The 19,887-nt window shown below is 39.9% G+C and overlaps 1 long non-coding RNA gene across 1 annotated transcript in view; it reads left to right on the forward strand.

Moving 5' to 3' along the window:
* LOC138647558 (uncharacterized) overlaps positions 1–11,155 on the forward strand; it is a 53,669-nt gene extending 42,514 nt beyond the window's left edge. The window contains exons 2-3 of the long non-coding RNA XR_011314999.1: positions 6,097–6,230; positions 10,873–11,155. This is a non-coding gene — a long non-coding RNA (uncharacterized lncRNA). The remainder of the gene's footprint in view (positions 1–6,096; positions 6,231–10,872) is intronic.
* Positions 11,156–19,887: the final 8,732 nt, after the last annotated feature.

The following is a 19,887-nucleotide window of genomic DNA, read 5'->3' on the forward strand; positions in this document are numbered from 1 at the left end:
TGCTTACCCTCTGGACATTATAAACTGCTTCCCCTCTGGCTGTTATAACCTGCTTACACTTTGGCTGTTATAACCTGCTTCCCCTCTTTCTGTTATAACCTGCTCTCCCTCTGACTGTTATAACCTGCTTCCCCTCTGGCTGTTATAACCTGCTTACCCTTTGGCTGCTTTAACCTGCTTCCCCTCTGGCTGTTATAACCTGCTTACCCGTTGGCTGTTATAACCTGCTTCCCCTCTGGCTGTTATAACCTGCTTTCCCTTTGGCTGTTATAACCTGCTTACCCTCTGGACATTATAAACTGCTTCCCCTCTGGCTGTTATAACCTGCTTACACTTTGGCTGTTATAACCTGCTTCCCCTTTGGCTGTTATAACCTGCTTCCCCTCTTTCTGTTATAACCTGCTCTCCCTCTGACTGTTATAACCTGCTTCCCCTCTGGCTGTTATAATCTGCTTACACTTTGGCTGTTATAACCTGCTTCCCCTCTGGCTGTTATAACCTGCTTCCCCTCTGGCTGTTATAACCTGCTTTCCCTTTGGCTGTTATAACCTGCTTACCCTCTGGACATTATAAACTGCTTCCCCTCTGGCTGTTATAACCTGCTTACACTTTGGCTGTTATAACCTGCTTCCCCTTTGGCTGTTATAACCTGCTTCCCCTCTTTCTGTTATAACCTGCTCTCCCTCTGACTGTTATAACCTGCTTCCCCTCTGGCTGTTATAACCTGCTTACCCTTTGGCTGCTTTAACCTGCTTCCCCTCTGGCTGTTATAACCTGCTTACCCTTTGGCTGTTATAACCTGCTTACCCTTTGGCTGTTATAACCTGCTTCTCCTCTGGCTGTTATAACCTGCTTCCCACTTCCCCTCTGGCTGTTATAACCTGCTTCCCCTCTGGCTGTTATAACCTGCTTACACTTTGGCTGTTATAACCTGCTTCTCCTTTGGCTGTTATAACCTGATTCCCCTCTTTCTGTTATAACCTGCTTCCCCTCTGGCTGTTATAACCTGCTTCCCCTCTGGCTGTTATAACCTGCTTCTCCTCTGGCTGTTATAACCTGCTTCCCACTTCCCCTCTGGCTGTTATAACCTGCTTCCCCTCTGGCTGTTATAACCTGCTTCCCCTCTGGCTGTTATAACCTGCTTACGCTTTGGCTGTTATAATCTGCTTCCCCTTTGGCTGTTATAACCTGCTTCCCCTCTTTCTGTTATAACCTGCTTCCCCTCTGGCTGTTATAACCTGCTTATCCTTTGGCTGTTGTAACCTGCTTCCCCTCTGGCTGTTATGACCTGCTGCCAATGTGATGCATAGTCTAACACCAGCTTCTGGCCGTGTTCCTGAGGAATCTTAGCCAGGTCCTCATGGGAAAAAGATTCCAGGTCGGTAATATTATTGTGTTTTTAAGACAGAGGTCCAAAAAGTGAAGAGAAGAGATCACTGCTTTGTACAAACAAGAAAAAAATAATACATAAAGATACAAAGACAGAGAATTAGCTTAGAGCTGGAAAACGTTCATATGTCCAAATTTGTCAGAACGGTGGCTACACTGCCTGGACGTGGAAAAAAGAGGAAGCTGTCACCGGTGGCCACCAGATTCCTGAGGAGGAAGGTCATCAAAATCCGCAGCCGGTACTGAGGGATCAGTTTGTAGTGAAGCCACATTCTAAACACCAAAGGTTTCCATGCTGAACTCCAAGATGACACATCGACTGACCCAAAAGCAAGAGAAAAGTTTGCTCCAATATTCTCAAACTCATATAATTAAGCCCTAGAAGTTCTGGGACTCTTTTCTGCGGAGCGATGAAACAAAGCTAGAAGTTTTTGGGTCCATGGACCATCAGCGTTAGAAGAAACCGCAGCACTCCAAACAACTGCGTTGTATCACTGATATTACTTTAGTGTGCATGCAATCCAACTTACCGTAACTCCTTAACAATATATTGTAATGATCTATCAAATGTCGGCTCCCTGACATTGATGCGGACTCAGGAGCTGAGCCTGCATCTTTTCCGGGAGATGTTAGCTGTATTATACAGCTATCATCTGCTTCTAACAGCCATGGAGCGGAGCCCTACCTGTGACTGTTAAGCTGTGAAATGTTGCTGTGCACCACTGTCTTCGGTGTCTGTTATAGCAATGGCTACTCTTACAACATGCATGGGCATCTTCTGCTTCAGACGCCCTCTATGTGTGCACCTGTTATAGTTCCCCCCAAGAATAGTCAGCCATGTAATAAACGGACGTAGCATATTGGCAGGACAAGAGATTCTCTTTATTAGCGACTGTGCACTGGCTTATAGTGGGAAGGAAACATCCATAAGTCAAGTAGTTGTAAAGATGAGACCGACCTTTTCGTCATGTAATTTCAGTAATTATCACATTTTTGCAATAAAAACTACTATTATCCTTATTTATCCCTATTATAAATGGTTACATTTATATTTTTAATTAAAATTATCAATATTTACGTTTAAAGTGTCACCGTCATTTTAATTTTTATTTCATAAATCAGTAGTAGACATGAGAAAAAGAAACTTTTCAATATGTCTTATCAGAGAAATCTTCTTCTTCCTCCTCCTCCTCCAGAACTAATCATTCATTCTAAAAATTCTAAAATCTGTATTCACAGAAGACAGATTGTTACACTACTGAAACCAGAGATGGTTTATAGTACAGTTGATGTAGTATATAATACAGCCACATAGTATATAGAACAGTCCATGCAGTATATAGCGCAATGCACTTAGTATATAGTACAGTCCACGTAGTATATAGCACAGCCACGTAGTATATAACACAGCCCACGTAGCATATAACAGACCACATAGTATATAGCACAGCCATGTAGCATATAGCACAGCCACGTAGCATATAACAGCCCACGTAGTATATAGCACAGCCACGTAGCATACAACACAGCCCACGAAGCATATAGCACAGCCATGTAGCATATAGCACAGCCATGTAGTATCTAACACAGTCCACGTAGCATATAACACAGCCCACATAGTATAAAGTACAGTCCACGTAGTATATAGCACAATCCATGCAGTATGTAGTAAAGTCGACGTAGTATATAGTACAGTCCACATAGTATATAACACAGCCAGGTAGTATATAGCACCGTCCATTGTTGTGAATTCTGTGGTCAAGCTCCCTCCTGTGGTCATGAGTGGTACTTCGGCTGGTTCTGTCTATGAGCTTCCTCTGGTGGATGTAAGTGGGGCTGGGGCTTCTGAGTTTCCTTCCTCAGGTGACGAGGTTAAGTCGTTAGGTGCTGCTCTATTTAACTCCACCTAGTTCTTTGTTCCTGGCCTCCAGTCAATGTTCCAGTATTGGTCTTGCTCTCTCTCCTGGATCGTTCTTGTGGCCTGTCTGCCCTGCATAAGCTAAGTTTTGCTTGTGTTACTTTTGTTTGCTATTTTTTCTGTCCAGCTTGCTATATTGGTTTTTCTTGCTTGCTGGAAGCTCTGAGACGCAGAGGGAGCACCTACGTACCGTTAGTCGGTGCGGAGGGTCTTTTTGCGCCCTCTGCGTGGTTGTTTGTTGGTTTTTGTGTTGACCGCAAAGCTATCTTTCCTATCCTCGGTCTATTCAGTAAGTCGGGCCTCACTTTGCTAAAATCTATTTCATCTCTGTGTTTGTATTTTCATCTTTACTCACATTCATTATATGTGGGGGGCTGCCTTTTCCTTTGGGGAATTTCTCTGAGGCAAGGTAGGCTTATTTTTCTATCTTCAGGGCTAGCTAGTTTCTCAGGCTGTGCCCGAGGCGCCTAGGTCTGGTCAGGAGCGCTCCACGGCTACCTCTAGTGTGGTGTGATAGGATTAGGGATTGCGGTCAGCAGAGTTCCCACGTCTCAAGAGCTTGTCCTATGTTATTAGTAACTATCAGGTCACTTTGTGTGCTCTTAACCACTAGGTCCATTGTGGTTCTGAATCACAAGTTCATAACAGTCCATGTAGTATATAGCACAATCTACGTAGTATATAGTACAGTCCACGTAGTATATAACACAGCCCACATAGTATATAGTACAGTCCAAGTAGTATATAGCACAGCCACGTAGTATATAGCACAGTCACATAGTATATAGCACAGGCACAGCCCACGTAGTGTATAGCACTGCCATGTAGTATATAGCAGCCACGTAGTATATAACACAGCCCACATAGTATATAGCATAGTCCAGTTAGTATATAGCACAGTCCACATAGTATATAGCACAATCCACATAGTATATAGTACAGTCCACGTAGTATATAACACAGCCCACTTAGTATATAGCACAGTCCACGTAGTATATAGCACAATCCATAGTACATAGCACAGTGCACATAGTATATAGCACAGCCATGTAGTATATAGTACTGCCAAGTAGTATATAGCACAGGCACAGCCCACGTAGTGTATAACACAGCCACATAGTATATAGCAGTCAGGTAGTATATAGCACAGCCACGGAGTATATAACACAGCCCATGTAGCGTATAGCACAGCCCACGTAGTGTATAGCATAGCCACTTAGTATATAGCAGCCACATAGTATATAGCACAGCCACGGAGTATATAACACAGCCCACGTAGCATATAGCACAGCCCACGTAGTATATAGCAGTGTGGGCACCATATCCCTGTTAAAAAAATTATTAAAATAAAAAATAGTTATATACTCGTCTTCCAGCGGCCCCCGGATCCAGCCCAGGATTTAGCGATGCTCTCGCCAGGTCCGTTCCCAGTGATGCTTTGCGGCAATAACCCGTGATGACATAGCGGTCTCACGTGATCCTACGTCATCTGGGGTCATTTCGCAAAGCATTACTGGGAACGGAGCTGCTGAGAGCATCGCGAGGATGGGAAAGGTGAGAACAGCACTATTTTTTTAATTATTTTTAACATTATATCTTTTTACTATTGATGCTGCATAGGCAGCATCAATAGTAAAGCCTGTCGCTGATTGGTCGCCAATCAGCGACGTGGGATTTCCATTATAGACAAACAGACGGAAATGGACCTTAGACAATTATATATATAGATGTATACAATTGATTTATGAAAATGTATGCAATTTATGAAATAAAAATGAAGATGATTATTACTCTTTAATCGTTTTTTTTTTTACCAATCTGACATTTTTTTAATTAAATTTATTAGTTTCTTATTTTGCATGAATGAAACAGAATGTGATATTTAAAAAAACTTTCTCGTCGGAACATGATTGTTTTTGTTTGTTTTTGTTTGTTTTTTTACTTTCTTCATCTAAACAAACGAGAAATAAGTCAATCTGTCATGTCTGCCTATTAAATGACTGAACATAAGAGACGTAGCAAACAAGCCTGCTGTGGGAACAGGAGTTATTAAAGGATTTTTAAATACATTCAGGTATTATGTAGATAGACGAGTCATCTCGGAAAATACAGGTTCCACTCATGGCGCTCAGAGGTAAAACAATGGGCTCCTTTATGGCAGGCTAAAAGAAATTTTAGAAGCATTTTCCTTATTAGCTCTGGTCATTAGAGGGTCATTTAGACTTTTCTTTGATTTTTTTTTTTTTTTATCAAAGTCGTCTTGAAAAGAACCTTTTACAAAGGAAGAGCAGTGTGAACGGGGTAAAGTCTTAAAAGGGAAGGATCAGAAGTGTCTTTTGTGCAGAAGGGAAGAAGGGGAAAAGTGTTTTTGTGTCTGTGCCAACTGTACGACTTTATTATGCTACTTGATATATATAAAACAAGCATTCATAGGAAGAGCTAATACAATATGCTTTACCATATGCTTGTAATGCACAGTGCTACATATCTGCATATACATCCAACACCTGTTTCCTTTCTGTTAGAAATGGGGGGTGTGGTGGGAAAATGCCTCCGATTGGTTGAAGGTCTTTGTGTGCAAAAATTCTCATTACCATAATGATATGATACATATGGTGATAAATATTCCCGGGCGTTCGCCAGATATAAATGTTTTGTTTTGTTCCCCATTTATAAAGAAAATATTAATATACACATACTTACAATAGTTGAATTAAATTTGTTACTTTTGAACATGTTTTTTCCAGTCCAAATAAATTATTTTTAATCTTTCCTATATTTGATTTAAGCTAGAACAAAGTTAATAGGAAATAATATATACGCTGATGGACGAAAGTGTCGGCACCCTTGAAATGGTTCCAGAAAATTATTTCTCCCAGAAAATGACTGCAATTACAAAAGAAGAGTGATGCAAAAATTCCAGGTGAGAGCTTGTTAATGGTTATAGAAAGCGATTGCTTGCAGTTATTCATTCCAAAAGGTGTGCAACCAAATAATAAGCTGAGGGGGCCAACAATTTTGGGGGGGGGGGTTTGTGTGAAATTATGTCAAATTTGCCTTTTTTTTTTTTTTTTTACTTTTTTTTGTGTTGTTCCAATACACACAAAGGAAATAAACATATGTATAACAAAACATGTGTAAATGGGAAAAATACTTAATTTTATAGAACAATCCCTTAAAATGTAATTTAATAAATCATTGTGGCCATAAAGTGTCAGTAAAGTTCCATCACCTAAAATGTCTTTAGCAATTTGGGACATCCGCAGAGGAACAATCAATAAAGGTGTTATTATAGTGTAGCAACTCACTCTGTAAAATAGGTAACACACTAAAAACTGCAACTGACCCTGCCGGTTCTTGTACAAACTAGAGATCCTGACCCAGTAGTCCCTAGTGGTTCCTGCATGAGCCAATATAGTCCTAACCACAGTATAAGCAGTAACAACTCAGACCTATTCTGCCTGAAAGGCCGTCAAGCGCTTCACGTTCCTCCTAAAGAACCGGAGGGCAGAGCAGAGTGCAAATTACCTTCAGAAGTAAAAGTGTGCTGAAATAGAAAGAGATCCCAGAGTGAGTAAAACAAGTCATGAAATACAAAAGAAAGGATTGAGTACATACTGTTAGAGAATATGCTGCCTACTTCCTAAAAAAGAAACAGAAGATAGGTGCAGGGTAAAAAGCATAAACAGCAAAGAGATAAACCCTAGCTGGTCTTTCACTGACTGACTTAAGGAAAGTATACAAAGCTGCACCCGAAAGGTGAAAGGGCAAAAAAATAGGTAAATGAATAATCCTGTTACCATTAAAAAGACTGAACCAAGAATAACAGAAACGAAACACTGAGGGAAAAAGTGAATCTGCTGTGACTCGGCGGTCAGAAAAGCCGACCACCAACAACTTGCTCACGGGTTTGAACTCAGACGCATGACAAAAGGCTTGGAAGAATAAAGGTTCCCAAAATTTACTATATGAAAAAATGATTTATATAAAAACTTCCTTCAAATCTGGAAATATAAAATAACTTTATATTTGTAATTTTAAGTGTTTTATGTAAATAGATTTTTTTTAACCCAACAATTGCTCAAAAGACCATGCAAAGTGCTCAGCTACTACAAGAGCACCTGCACACTGGAAAACGGACTCCACAGACTTTCCATCCAGCAGCAGAACTCTATAAGAGAACATTTGTACACGTCGTTCTGGATTTGTCTTGCAAATATAAATACAAAATACAGAGCAACATACTACAGTATGAAAGTTACCTAAATTTTTTATAATTAGTAGAAATCAGCAGTTTAGTAGTAGTAGAAGCAGCTTCTGGTGCAGTAATGCAGTAATGCGAGCAGTTATTTTATTATTATTATTATTATTATTATTATTAGTGATAGCCACTCTGGTTCCATAGAAATACAGTTACATGAAAAAGTTTGGGCACCCCTATTAATCTTAAGCTTAATGTTTTATAAAAATTGTTTTTTTTGGCAACAGCTATTTCAGTTTCATATATCTAATAACTGTTGGACACAGTAATGTTTCTGCCTTGAAATGAGGTTTATTGTACTAACAGAAAATGTGCAATCTGCATTCAAACAAAATTTGACAGGTGCATAAGTATGGGCACCCCACCAGAAAAGTGACATTAATATTTAGTAGATCCTCCTTTTGCAAAAATAACAGCCTCTAGTCGCTTCCTGTAGCTTTTAATGAGTTCCTGGATCCTGGATGAAGGTATTTTTGACGATTCCTCTTTACAAAACAATTCCAGTTCAGTTAAGTTTGATGGTCGCCGAGCATGGACAGCCCTCTTCAAATGATTCCACAGATGTTCAATGATATTCAGGTCTGGGGACTGGGATGGCCGTTCCAGAACAGTGTAATTGTTCCTCTGCATGAATGCCTCAGTAGATTTGGAGCGGTGTTTTGGATCATTGTCTTGCTGAAAGATCCATCCCCTGCGTAACTTCAACTTTGTCACTGATTCATGAACATTATTGTCAAGAATCTGCCGATACTGAGAGGAATCCATGCGTCCCTCAACTTTAACAAGATTCCCGATGCCGGCATTGGCCACGCAGCCCCAAAGCATGATGGAACCTCCACCAAATTTTACTGTGGGTAGCAAGTGTTTTTCTTGGAATGCTGGTTTTTGGCCGCCATGCATAACGCCTTTTTGTATGACCAAACAACTCAATCTTGGTTTCATCAGTCCACAGGACCTTCTTCCAAAAAGAAATTGGCTTCTCCAAATGTGCTTTTGCATACCTCAGCCGACTCTGTTTGTGGCGTGCTTGCAGAAACGGCTTCTTTCGCATCACTCTCCCATACAGCTTCTCCTTGTGCAAAGTGCGTTGTATAGTTGACCGATGCACAGTGACACCATCTGCAGCAAGTTGATGCTGCAGCTCTCTGGAGGTGGTCTGAGGATTGTCCTTGACTGATCTCACCATTCTTCTTCTCTGCCTTTCTGATGTTTTTCTTGGCCTGCCACTTCTGGCCTTAACAAGAACTGTACCTGTGTTATTCCATTTCCTTACTATGTTCCTCACAGTGGAAATTGACAGGTTAAATCTCTGAGACAGCTTTTTGTATCCTTCCCCTAAACAACTATGTTGAATAATCTTTGTTTTCAGATCATTAGTTGTTTTGAGGAGCCCATGATGCCACTCTTCAGAGGAGATTCAAACAGGAGAACAACTTGCAAGTGGCCACTTTAAGTAGCTTTTCTCATGATTGTATACACCTGGCTATGAAGTTCAAAGCTCAATGAGGTTAGAAAACCAAAAAAGTGCTTTAGTAAGTCAGTAAAAAGTAGGTAGGAGTATTTAAAACAAGAAAATGATAAGGGTGCCCATACTTATGCACCTATCAAATTTTGTATGAATGCAGATTGCACATTTTCTGTTAGTACAATAAACCTCATTTAAAAGGCAGAAACATTACTGTGTCCAACAGTTATTAGATATATGAAACTGAAATAGCTGTTGCAAAAAAAACAATTTTTATAAAACATTAAGCTTAAGATTAATAGGGGTGCTCAAACTTTTTCATATAACTGTATCTGTAGTTTTCTTCTGTAATAACTGTAGTTTAATAGTAGTAGCGTTTCTTGTACTTTATTATAGCTAGTAATATTTCTTTATAATTATTATTATTAAAAATGATTATCAATAATAATAGCAACAATTGTCTCATATTATTTAATAGTAGAGGTAGTATAATAGTTTATTAGTAATAACAGTATTTTTTTTATTTTTATGCGCTTATTTTTATTATTATGAGTATTATTATTAATAGTATAAACTCAAATGGTTACAATTTTAAATTGTTTTATTGTTATTAATATTAGTAGCAGCAAATAGAGTGGTAGATTATTATAGTAGTAGTCATTTTAATTTATTAGTAGTACTAGTATTAATAGTTGTATATTATTATTATTATTGACATTAATTGTAGTTGGAATAGTTTTATATTGCTTTATTAGCAGTAACAGTAGTAGTAGATTATTAGTACTTCCAGTCACTGCAGTTTATTATCATTGCTACCTTTTATATTGATTCTAATAACTGCAGTTGTACTAGTTTTATATAGTTTTTTTTATCATTAGTCGCTGTAGTATATTAGTAGCGGTGGTGTATCGTAGTATTGCATTTACTCTATGGAAAACATCTGATACATTTCTGGCATACAGTGTAGCTGTTATTAGGTATTATTAAGGCCGGCTACACGCCTGAAACGCGTCAGGAGTTCCTGACGCTATACTGTTTTTTAATCAAGATGTGATAAAAGGTGGATGTTTTTATATAAGGAATCGGGACGCACGGTTTTCTCTACTTTTTTCTTTAATCTAGTAGAAGTGGCAAGTCCTGATTTTTTCATGCTCTTGTATATATATAGTTGCAGTGGTAATAGCAGTCTCTGTAGTTTATTATTAGTAGAGATACCTGTAGTAATAATAGATTTATATAGTTTTATTGGTTGTAGTGGTTGAGTATTAGTAACAGAAGTTGCATTAACAGCAGTATTCTATTACTATGATTATTATTATTACTGTTATTATTATTACTATTATTATTACTGTTATTATTAGTGTTACTATTACTATTATTATTACTGTTATTATTATTATTACTATTATTATTAATATTATTACTACTGATATTATTATTACTATTATTATTACTGTTATTATTATTATTACTACTGTTATTATTACTATTATTATTACTACTGTTATTATTACTATTATTATTATTACTGTTATTATTATAGTGTTTTGCATTATGTATATTTGTATATTTACTTATTTATCTCATAATGGAAAATAATGGAAAACTCTATCATTCACAATAAAGTAGCCCTGGCTTTTGGGAAAGGGTGGACGTGCCAGTCCGGACCCCTTGGGTGATGTGTATATATAAGCTACACCCTGTACTTGCAGCCTATCACTGGGTTCAGGTGCGCGTTCTTCGGCAGGATTTTGCAGTCATCTCCTAAGTGCCTCCAATTGACCTTTTCCTTTTTTTTTGATGATCATAATGAATATATATATATTTATATCGCTCCAGCACTGTCTAAACATTTACCGCTTGCAGTCGTGATTCCTCATTGTCAGCTCCTCTTCCTGACCGGTGACAAGACTGACATGGCTGAAACCTGACCCGCGAGCGGCTTAGACCCTCCATCGCCGCCAATCTTATTTCATGTTCAGGCTTTGCGGAGAACAATGCGTCCCATTGTCGATGAGCAGAATATACAGTGTATCTGCATTCCTTCTAGGACTTCCTGTATTAATGTCCAGCTCTCCAGACCAGTTTGTTACCAATCTAACCAGTTCTCCCTCAATGCTCAGAGAAGAATAAAAGATACTTTGTTTTTACAAAGAAAACTCTTCTTTCTTCTCTTTTTTTTATTTCCTTGTCGGCGAATAAAGTCTCTGAACCATTAGAAGACGACTAAACCCGGATTCTATATCAGACCGTACAGTAGGTTATTATGGAATTGTGTTTATACTGTACATTATAGCCTTATTACATAGTGACATAAGCACTAGACAAGATATGGATGGCACAGGAAAGAGCAGATGATTTAAAGGGAACCTGTCAGTAATGCTATCCCTGGTGGTGCACAATGAGGCAGGGTAAAACATTACGGAAGATACATACTACGGCACCATCTTCTGCCCCAATGTGTCAAAATGTGGCTTTTATTGGTATGCAAATCAGGTCCGCTAGTGAATTGGTGGCGTATCAGTATCAGTGCACTTGTAGTCTTTGGCTCTTGATTGACAGCAGAGACAGAAACTCTGCTGCACAATGTCATCTCGGCCATCTTCTGTCAACCAAGAAGTGGGGTCAGAGCCAACAGGGTTGAGCAAAAAAGGAGCCATGGACTACAAGTGCACAGATTCTGATACTGATACATTCACCAGTGCACTTGCAAACCAAATTTGCATTTCACTAAAAACCAAATTCTGTCACAATGGTGGCACTGGAATAGGTAACATTCATAATTCTATTAGCAGGTTCCATTAATTGCAATCAAACTGCTCACATGAAATCATCACCCTCCAAATCTGAGAAAGGCTCATGCACATGGCTCTAATGCAGATCAGATCTTTAATTTGGAAAAATGGGCTACCCCCAATTCTCCCAGAATGGCACCTTACAAAATCTGCCCAAAATCAGTCATTCCAAAAGGTTTCTTGCACCACAACATCTTGCATTTGCAGGAATTAAGGTGTCAAGTGGATGGGTGGAGTATATGAGTTTGGAGAATTGTTTCTAGGGATGTGACCTATAAAGGGACATGAACCAAAAAAAAAAAAACAAAATGAGAAAATACCCTGTAATAAATAGTAATTGTACATGTACATTACATAGGGGACTTAGTTAAAACTGTTTTGAGCAAAAAAGCGTAAACGTCATCCTACCGTGACAAGGTGAACCCAATCGGGACGGTCCGAACCCCTAGTATTAAAACCAAACTATAAAGGGACAGGTCAGAGCCTGTTGGCACTTTTCTTCTCCCATATGCAATCTTTGAACAGTTGGAAAGTATCTCATTCTCACCTGTCAATGTGAATTACGTTCATTCATTCCATTGGATCTTGTGTGGTGGAGGTAATACCCCTCGGACGCAGGATGTGGAGTGTCTACTGCTCCATAATGCTAAGCCATATGTGCAATTATCACAGGTTTTGTCCCATTTGTATCAAACTACCCTAAATAAATGGGTCATACTTCAACTGAATCAATTGTTTACAATGAAATATTACCTAATGGTGAGTTTCCCCAAGGTAAAAGATTAAGTACAATTTTCTTCATAAAACATAATATTTTATTAATACACTGTAACTCTCACAAAATCAATTAAAATAGAAAGGAGCTGAAAAAGAAAAAAGGGACACTAATCCATGGTATACATTGTGATCAGGATAATCCATACCTATGGGTATTATGAAAATTCACAATAACCACCACTCTCAGGTCCAAAAACCACTGGGAAAAGACGCTAGTGCTGCTTTGCTGGTATATCAGCATACTCTATTAGTGTTTGAATCCTGTTGAATATAATCGACTAATATGTGGTGACTGTTATAAAATGCATTCCTATCTAGGAAGCTTAGTGTGCACACTCAAGGAGCATGAATGTAGAAAATGTATTACCTGTAAGGGTGGATCGCTAAGGATACGATGTTGTCCCTCTGCCCCGACGCGCGTTTCACTCTGCTTCTTCGTGAGGCGTGACCATACATTGGAAATCTGCTGAGCACATAGTCAGATCGTATAACTATTTGTAATATATCTTAAAGGATTATTTCAGAAATGATAATGTCCTTCCATAATAATTTTCATGAAAATGTCTTTTAGTTTGCCAATATAAATAAATTTAATATGTGAACAGTTGCTCTGCATTGTTTTGCAGCACTTCTTTGTTGTATGAGCTATAAATTCAATATACAATTATGGTCTTCATGCTTTATCATTTTTTTCTGCTGTTACTAAATTACCTGATTTATTGTCTTTGTTGCATTTGTATGTGCATTTATTTACTGATTTATTATTGTTCTAGGATTTTAGTCTGAGCAGCGTGAGATTGATCAGGAGCACACAGGGGAGCAGAGGGAGGCACCTGCAGCACTGAGGAGAAGCAGGGTGCTGCTGGGAAATTTAGTATTAGCAGATAACAAGATGATTATCAATCCAGCTTCATGAAGCTGGATACACAGAGGAGAAGAAAAAAAACACACAAAGGTACAAATAAGAAAGATAGTGTTGGGATTAGAGTGTATATTAATAATAATTATGCAGATACTGTTCTTTATTAAAATAATGCGATAGTGGGAATAACCCCTTTAATGCTTTTCACTATGGCATGCAATGGACCATTACAACCACAATTAGGGGAAGAATGAGAGTTATCGGAACCCTGGCATCTAAACTTGCTATACTTTGTGGCTCACACTCTGCCTTCATATTGCTAATTTTTTTTGCCACAATAATCAGATCCACAGCACTCATAAGAAAAATCAGGAAAATGATGCTTAAGAACTCACCCAACCCTTGTATTTTCTTTTCTTCCACCGAAGACAGGCGCTAGAAGTGCTAAAGCCAGCAATGATGTGAAACTTGCAAAGGAGATCAAAAGCAATAAAAATGTCAAAGATGCTATAGAATTTTTACAGGATGAAAAGGGTGAAGTGATAAAAAAAATGATGTTGAGTAGGCTGGACTTTTAGATTCCTATTTTACATCTGTGTTCTCTAAGAAAACAATTGTAACATCAACTGATCTTCTCGGTGCCACCAAAGGAATAAAAGAATCCACACAATCTATAAACAGAAAGAGGATGAGGGAACACTGAGCAAATTTACATGAATTTAAATCCTCTGGTCCAGATGAATTACATCCTAGGAGACTGAACGAGTGAGCAGAGGAAATTGCAAAACCACTACCCAGAATCATTGAAATGTCCTGAAGAAAAGAGAAGTCCCAGAAGATTGGAGAGTGGCCAGGAAATTATAGGCCGGTGAGCCTTACTTCCAGCACCGGATTTAAGAGGTGGGTGGCCCGGGGCCCATTTTGGAGGGAGGCCCATTTTTCAAGGTGTTGCAATATGTAATGCAAAAACACAAAATGAAACGAACGCAAGTTTATTTGCAAAAATCATTTACCCAGAGCAATTCAGGTAAAATCATTCATTTTTTACAATCCGGGCTCTTTCCTTGATTTTTGTGCTGCAAAATCACTAATGACTAGGGTTCAGCGAAACGGGTCGGCCACTTTCAGAAGTCGCCGACTTTTGGCAAAGTCAGGTTTCATGAAACCCGACCCGACCCCTGTGTGGGGTCGGCCATGAAGTCGGCGATCTTCTGAATGTGGTATCGGAATTCCGATCCCGAGTTCCGATATGTTTGCAATATCGGAAATCGGTATCGGAATCCATATTTAAGTGTAAAATAAAGAATTAAAATAAAAAATATCGCTATACTCACCCTCTGACGCGCCCTGGTACTAACCGGGAACCTTCCTTCCTTCGAATCAGCGCTTGCAGGACCTTGCGGTGACGTCGCGGTGATGTCGCGGCTTGTGATTGGTCGCGCGGCCGCCCATGTGACCGCTCGCGCGACCAATCACAAGCCGCGACGTCACCGCGACGTCACGCAAGGTCCTGCAAGCGCTGATTCTTAGGAAGGAAGGCTGCCGGAAAGAAGCAGGGCGCGTCCGAGGGTGAGTATATACCTAATAGGAATCGTTCCTGATTCATGGATGTCCTTAATCGGTTTTCAACTAATTTGAGTTTTGAAAAGGAACGCTCACCACTGCAGTTTGTAACCATCAAAATTAGATAAATCCTTAGAGCTATCTCAATACTTGGGAAAGTTTCCTGCACACCCTTTTCCATGACCCTTTTCCATGATAAGCTTGTACATGAAAAGTTCAGTGCTGATATCTTTTGGCTCCTCGTCTGTGAATAAATTGGCAAATGTTACAAACTTACACAGTTCATCGATAAATGTAATGTCCGAATCATCTGAATAAGACCCGACGAGTTGCTCTGCTGTGGCCTTAAGCTCTTCTGAAGACAGTTCTTTCAGATGGCTAAAAAAACTAAATTTGCTTGATATATCTTTATATGCTTGAAGACGTTGGTCAAGAGAAGCGATAAACTGATCAATGATAGGCAAGAAAGTTTCTGGTCTGTATTTTTCAGAAGGGCTGAGTTGTACTTCTTCCGCATGGACATAATTAGTGATGAGCAAGATTTCTCGAGCACGCTCGGGGGTCCACCGAGTATTTTTTAGTGCTCGGAGATTTAGTTTTCATCTCCGCAGCTGAATGATTTACATCTGTTAGCCAGCATAAGAACATGTGGGGGTTGCCTGGTTGCTAGGGAATCCCCACATGTAATCAAGCTGTCTAGCATTAGGTACAGGGAGGGTACTAAGGAAGTCTGGCTAGGCTAGCCAGGTCAGTGGATGCTGACGCAGGTCAGGTGCCATGACTCTGCCGCCTCTGCGCCAGCCACTGAGATGTAGGACCGTAGCCAGCTCCCTACACTTTCAATAGTTTCTCTTTTGTTAAATGTTCCTTAACATTAGAAACGGTTCACAGCAAAGAGACGTGTATTTTACATGTTTTGAGATATTTATCCCTATGTTGGTGGGAGGCCCCCGCCTGGTGGGTGGCCCAGGGCCCGGGCCCCTTGGGCCCCTAAATCCACGCCTGCTTACTTGTACACCAGGAAAGATCTTTGAGCAAATTATTAAACAGCATGTATGTAAGTACCTGGATGAGAATACAGTAATTAACCAGAGCCATCATGGGTTTGTAGCAACAAGTCATGCCAGACTAATCTAATTTCCTTCTATGATGGAATCACTGACTGGGTGGATCAGGCAAATACATAGATATAGCATATCTCGACTTCAGCAAAGCATTTAATAAAGTATCTCATACCATCCTTATTGAAAAAATTACCAAATATGGGATTGACAAGCAAGGCTAAGGTGGATTCATAACTGGTTCACTGATCGTACTCAAAGAGTAGTGATAAATGGCTGCACATCCAATTGGAAGAGTGTTTCAATTGGGGATCAATGGGCTCTGTCCTGGCCCCAGTGTTGTTCAACATTTTTATAAATGATCTAGATAAAGGGAACTGTAAGTAAACTCATCAAATTTGCAGATGATGCAAAGCTAGTAGGGATAGCTAATACTAGATAAGGCAGAGAAAGGATTCAGAAAGATCTAGAAAAGCTTGAATAAGTGGCAACGACAAATAGAATGGTATTTAACGGAGTAATGCAAGATTCTACATGTGGGCAAGAAAAATGAAAATTGCATCTACAGAATGGGAGGAATAGAACTAAGTAACTGCACGTATGAAAAAGATTTGGAAATACTAATAGTTCACAGACTGCACATGAGTCAACAGTGTGCTGCAGCAGCAAAAAAGGCAAACACAGTTCTAAGACCTATTAAGAGCAGCATAGAGTCTAGATCATGTGAAGTAATTATCCCCCTCTACTCCTCCTTGGTCAGGCCCCATCTGGATACTGGGTCCAGTTCTGGACTCCACATTTTAAAAAAGACATTGAAAAACTGGAGCAAATTCAGAGAAGCGCTAACAGGATGGTGAGCGAACTGCAAAGTATGTCCTATGAGAAACGGTTAAAGCAGTGTTTCTCAACTCCAGTCCTCAAGACCCACTAACAGGTCACGTTTTCAGGATATCCTTAGTATTGCACAGGTGATAATTTCATCACCTGCACAAGCATTAATTCCATCACCTATGCAATAATAAGGAAATCCTAAAAACATGACCTGTTGGTGGGTCTTGAGGACTGGAGTTGAGAAACACTGGGTTAAAGGATCTGGGAATGTTTAGCTTGCAAAAATGAAGGCTAAGAGGAGAATTAGTAGCTGTCTACGAATATCTGAAGGGCTGTCACAGTATAGATGGATCATCATTTTTTTCATCTGCACATGGAAACACGAGAAGCAACGGAATGAAACTGAAAGGGAGAAGATACAGATTAGATATTAGAAAAAAACATTTTGACAATAAGGGTGATCAATGAGTGGAACAGGCGGCCATGAGAGGTGGTGAGTTCTCCTTCAATGGAAGTCTTCAAACAGAGGCTGGACAGACATCGGTCTGAGATGGTTTAGTGAATCCTGCATTGAGCAGTTGATTGGACACGATGACTCTGGAGGTCCCTTCCATCTCTAACATTCTAGAATTCTATGACAGGCTCTGACAGCTACTCTATCTGTACCTCCATGCTGACAGACTCCAGCAGCTCCTCCTTCTGTACCTCCACCCTGATAGGCTCCTGCAACTCTTCCCCAGAAGCACATTTTCCACTAGGTTATGCTAGGACTTGAAGTGCCCCAGCACTCCACTGTGCAGTTATTTTATAATGAGGTTATGTTGGCACTTGTAGTGCTTCAGCGCTCCAGTATGTTTTTGTATATCATTATATTATGCTGGGCTTGCAGTGTTCCTCATTTGTTTCTTACTAGATTATGCTTTGACTTGTGGTACTTCTGTGTCCACTGTGTATTTATTCATCATTGGGTTATACTGGGATTTGTACTCAGGAGTGCAATGTGGCTGGTTCTTCCCATTTATTGTAATTACTATATGGTGGCCCGATTCTAATGCATCGGGTATTCTAGAATATGCATGTCCACGTAGTATATTGCCCAGCGACGTAGTATATTGCCCAGCCACGTAGTATATTGCCCAGCAATGTAGTATATTGCCCAGCCACATAGTATATTGCCCAGGCACGTAGTATATTGCCCAGTCACGTAGTATATTGCCCAGTCACGTAGTATATTGCCCAGTCACGTAGTATATTGCCCAGCCACGTAGTATATTGCCCAGTCACGTAGTATATTGCCCAGTCACGTAGTATATTGCCCAGTCACGTAGTATATTGCCCAGTCACGTAGTATATTGCCCAGTCACGTAGTATATTGCCCAGTCACGTAGTATATTGCCTAGTCACGTATTGCCCAGCCACATAGTATATAGCACAGCCCACGTAGTACGGTATATTGCCCAGTCACGTCGTATATTGTCCAGCCACATAGTATATACCAGAGCAACGTAGTATATTGCCCAGTCACGTAGTATATAGCAGAGCCACGTAGTATATTGCCCAGTCACGTAGTATATTGCCCAGCACAGAGCCACGTAGTATAGACTCAAAAAAAAAAAAAAAAAACATATACTCACCTATAGCCCGTTGAAGTCCTGCTATACTTACATTCCGCCGCCTTTCCCGCTCCTCGCCACGCTCCCGGGACCGCTCCATTGCAAACGGCAGCTTCCGGTCCCAGGGCTGGTGTGAGCAGGACTTATGATGACGTCGCGGTCACATGACCGTGACGTTACGGCAGGTCCTTGCCGCACACCAGCCCTGGGACCGGAAGCTGCCGCTTGCAATGGAGCGGTCCCGGGAGCGTGGCGAGGAGCGGCAAAGGGTGAGTATAGCAGGTTTTTGTTTTTTTTATTATTATTATTTTTAACATGACCTATTTTTACTATTAGTAAATAGTAAATAGTAGTAGTAGTAAATAGTAAATAGTAGTAGTAGTAAATAGTAAATAGTTGGGGACACACAGGGTTAATAGCAGCGGTAACGGAGTTCGTTACACCGCGGGCCGTTACCGCTGCCATTAACCCTGTGTGAGCGGTGGGGATTACGGAGCGGGCGCTGTGCAGTGAGAGTAAGGGAGGGACTAATCGGACTGTGGCCATCGCTGATTGGTCGTGGCAGCCATGACAGGCAGCTGCCGAGACCAAATCAGCGAACGAATAACCGTGACAGAAGGACAGACAGACGGACGGAAGTGACCCTTAGACAATTATGTATATAGATATTAAGGGGCACATTGTACAGAATTTTTTATTTCAGACAATGGAGTATACATTGTTTACTGTTTATTGTTACTGTTTATTGTATACTGTTTATTTCAGTGGGACAATGTACAGTAGTATTTATTTCATTGTGCACAAAGTATAGATTTATTTTTTTATTTTAGGGAGCAGTATATAGTATTTATTCCAGGTGACACTGAATAAAGATTTAGTTATTTCCGCAGTGTGTATTGCTATTTATTTCATGGCACCATGTGTTGTATGATTTATTATAGTGAGCACTGTGCATATTATTCATTACAGAGGTCAAAATCTATAGTATTATTTATTTCGGGGGCACAATGTACAGTATTATTTCAGCGGATACAATGTATAGAATGATTCATGTTAGGGGGCAAAGTGTTTACATTATTTCAGGAGTACAGCATATAGCATTGTTTCGGGGGCATATTATATATATATATATGTGTGTGTGTGTGTGTGTGTGTGTGTATATATATATATATATATATATATTGTAAGGATTTCACTCACTCAGCTGCGACGGCTGACACTCAGGAGACGTGTTCCTTTAAAGTTCACTGGGTTTATTGCTTCATAAACCATGTGGCAAATAACAGAAAGCAAAATGGGCCTTTGGTTCAGGCAAAGAAAAACAAGTGTCCAGTTCATCCGGCTCAGTCCTG

Source organism: Ranitomeya imitator, chromosome 8 (genome assembly GCF_032444005.1).
Source record: "Ranitomeya imitator isolate aRanImi1 chromosome 8, aRanImi1.pri, whole genome shotgun sequence".
NCBI classification, from domain to species: Eukaryota; Metazoa; Chordata; class Amphibia; order Anura; family Dendrobatidae; genus Ranitomeya; species Ranitomeya imitator.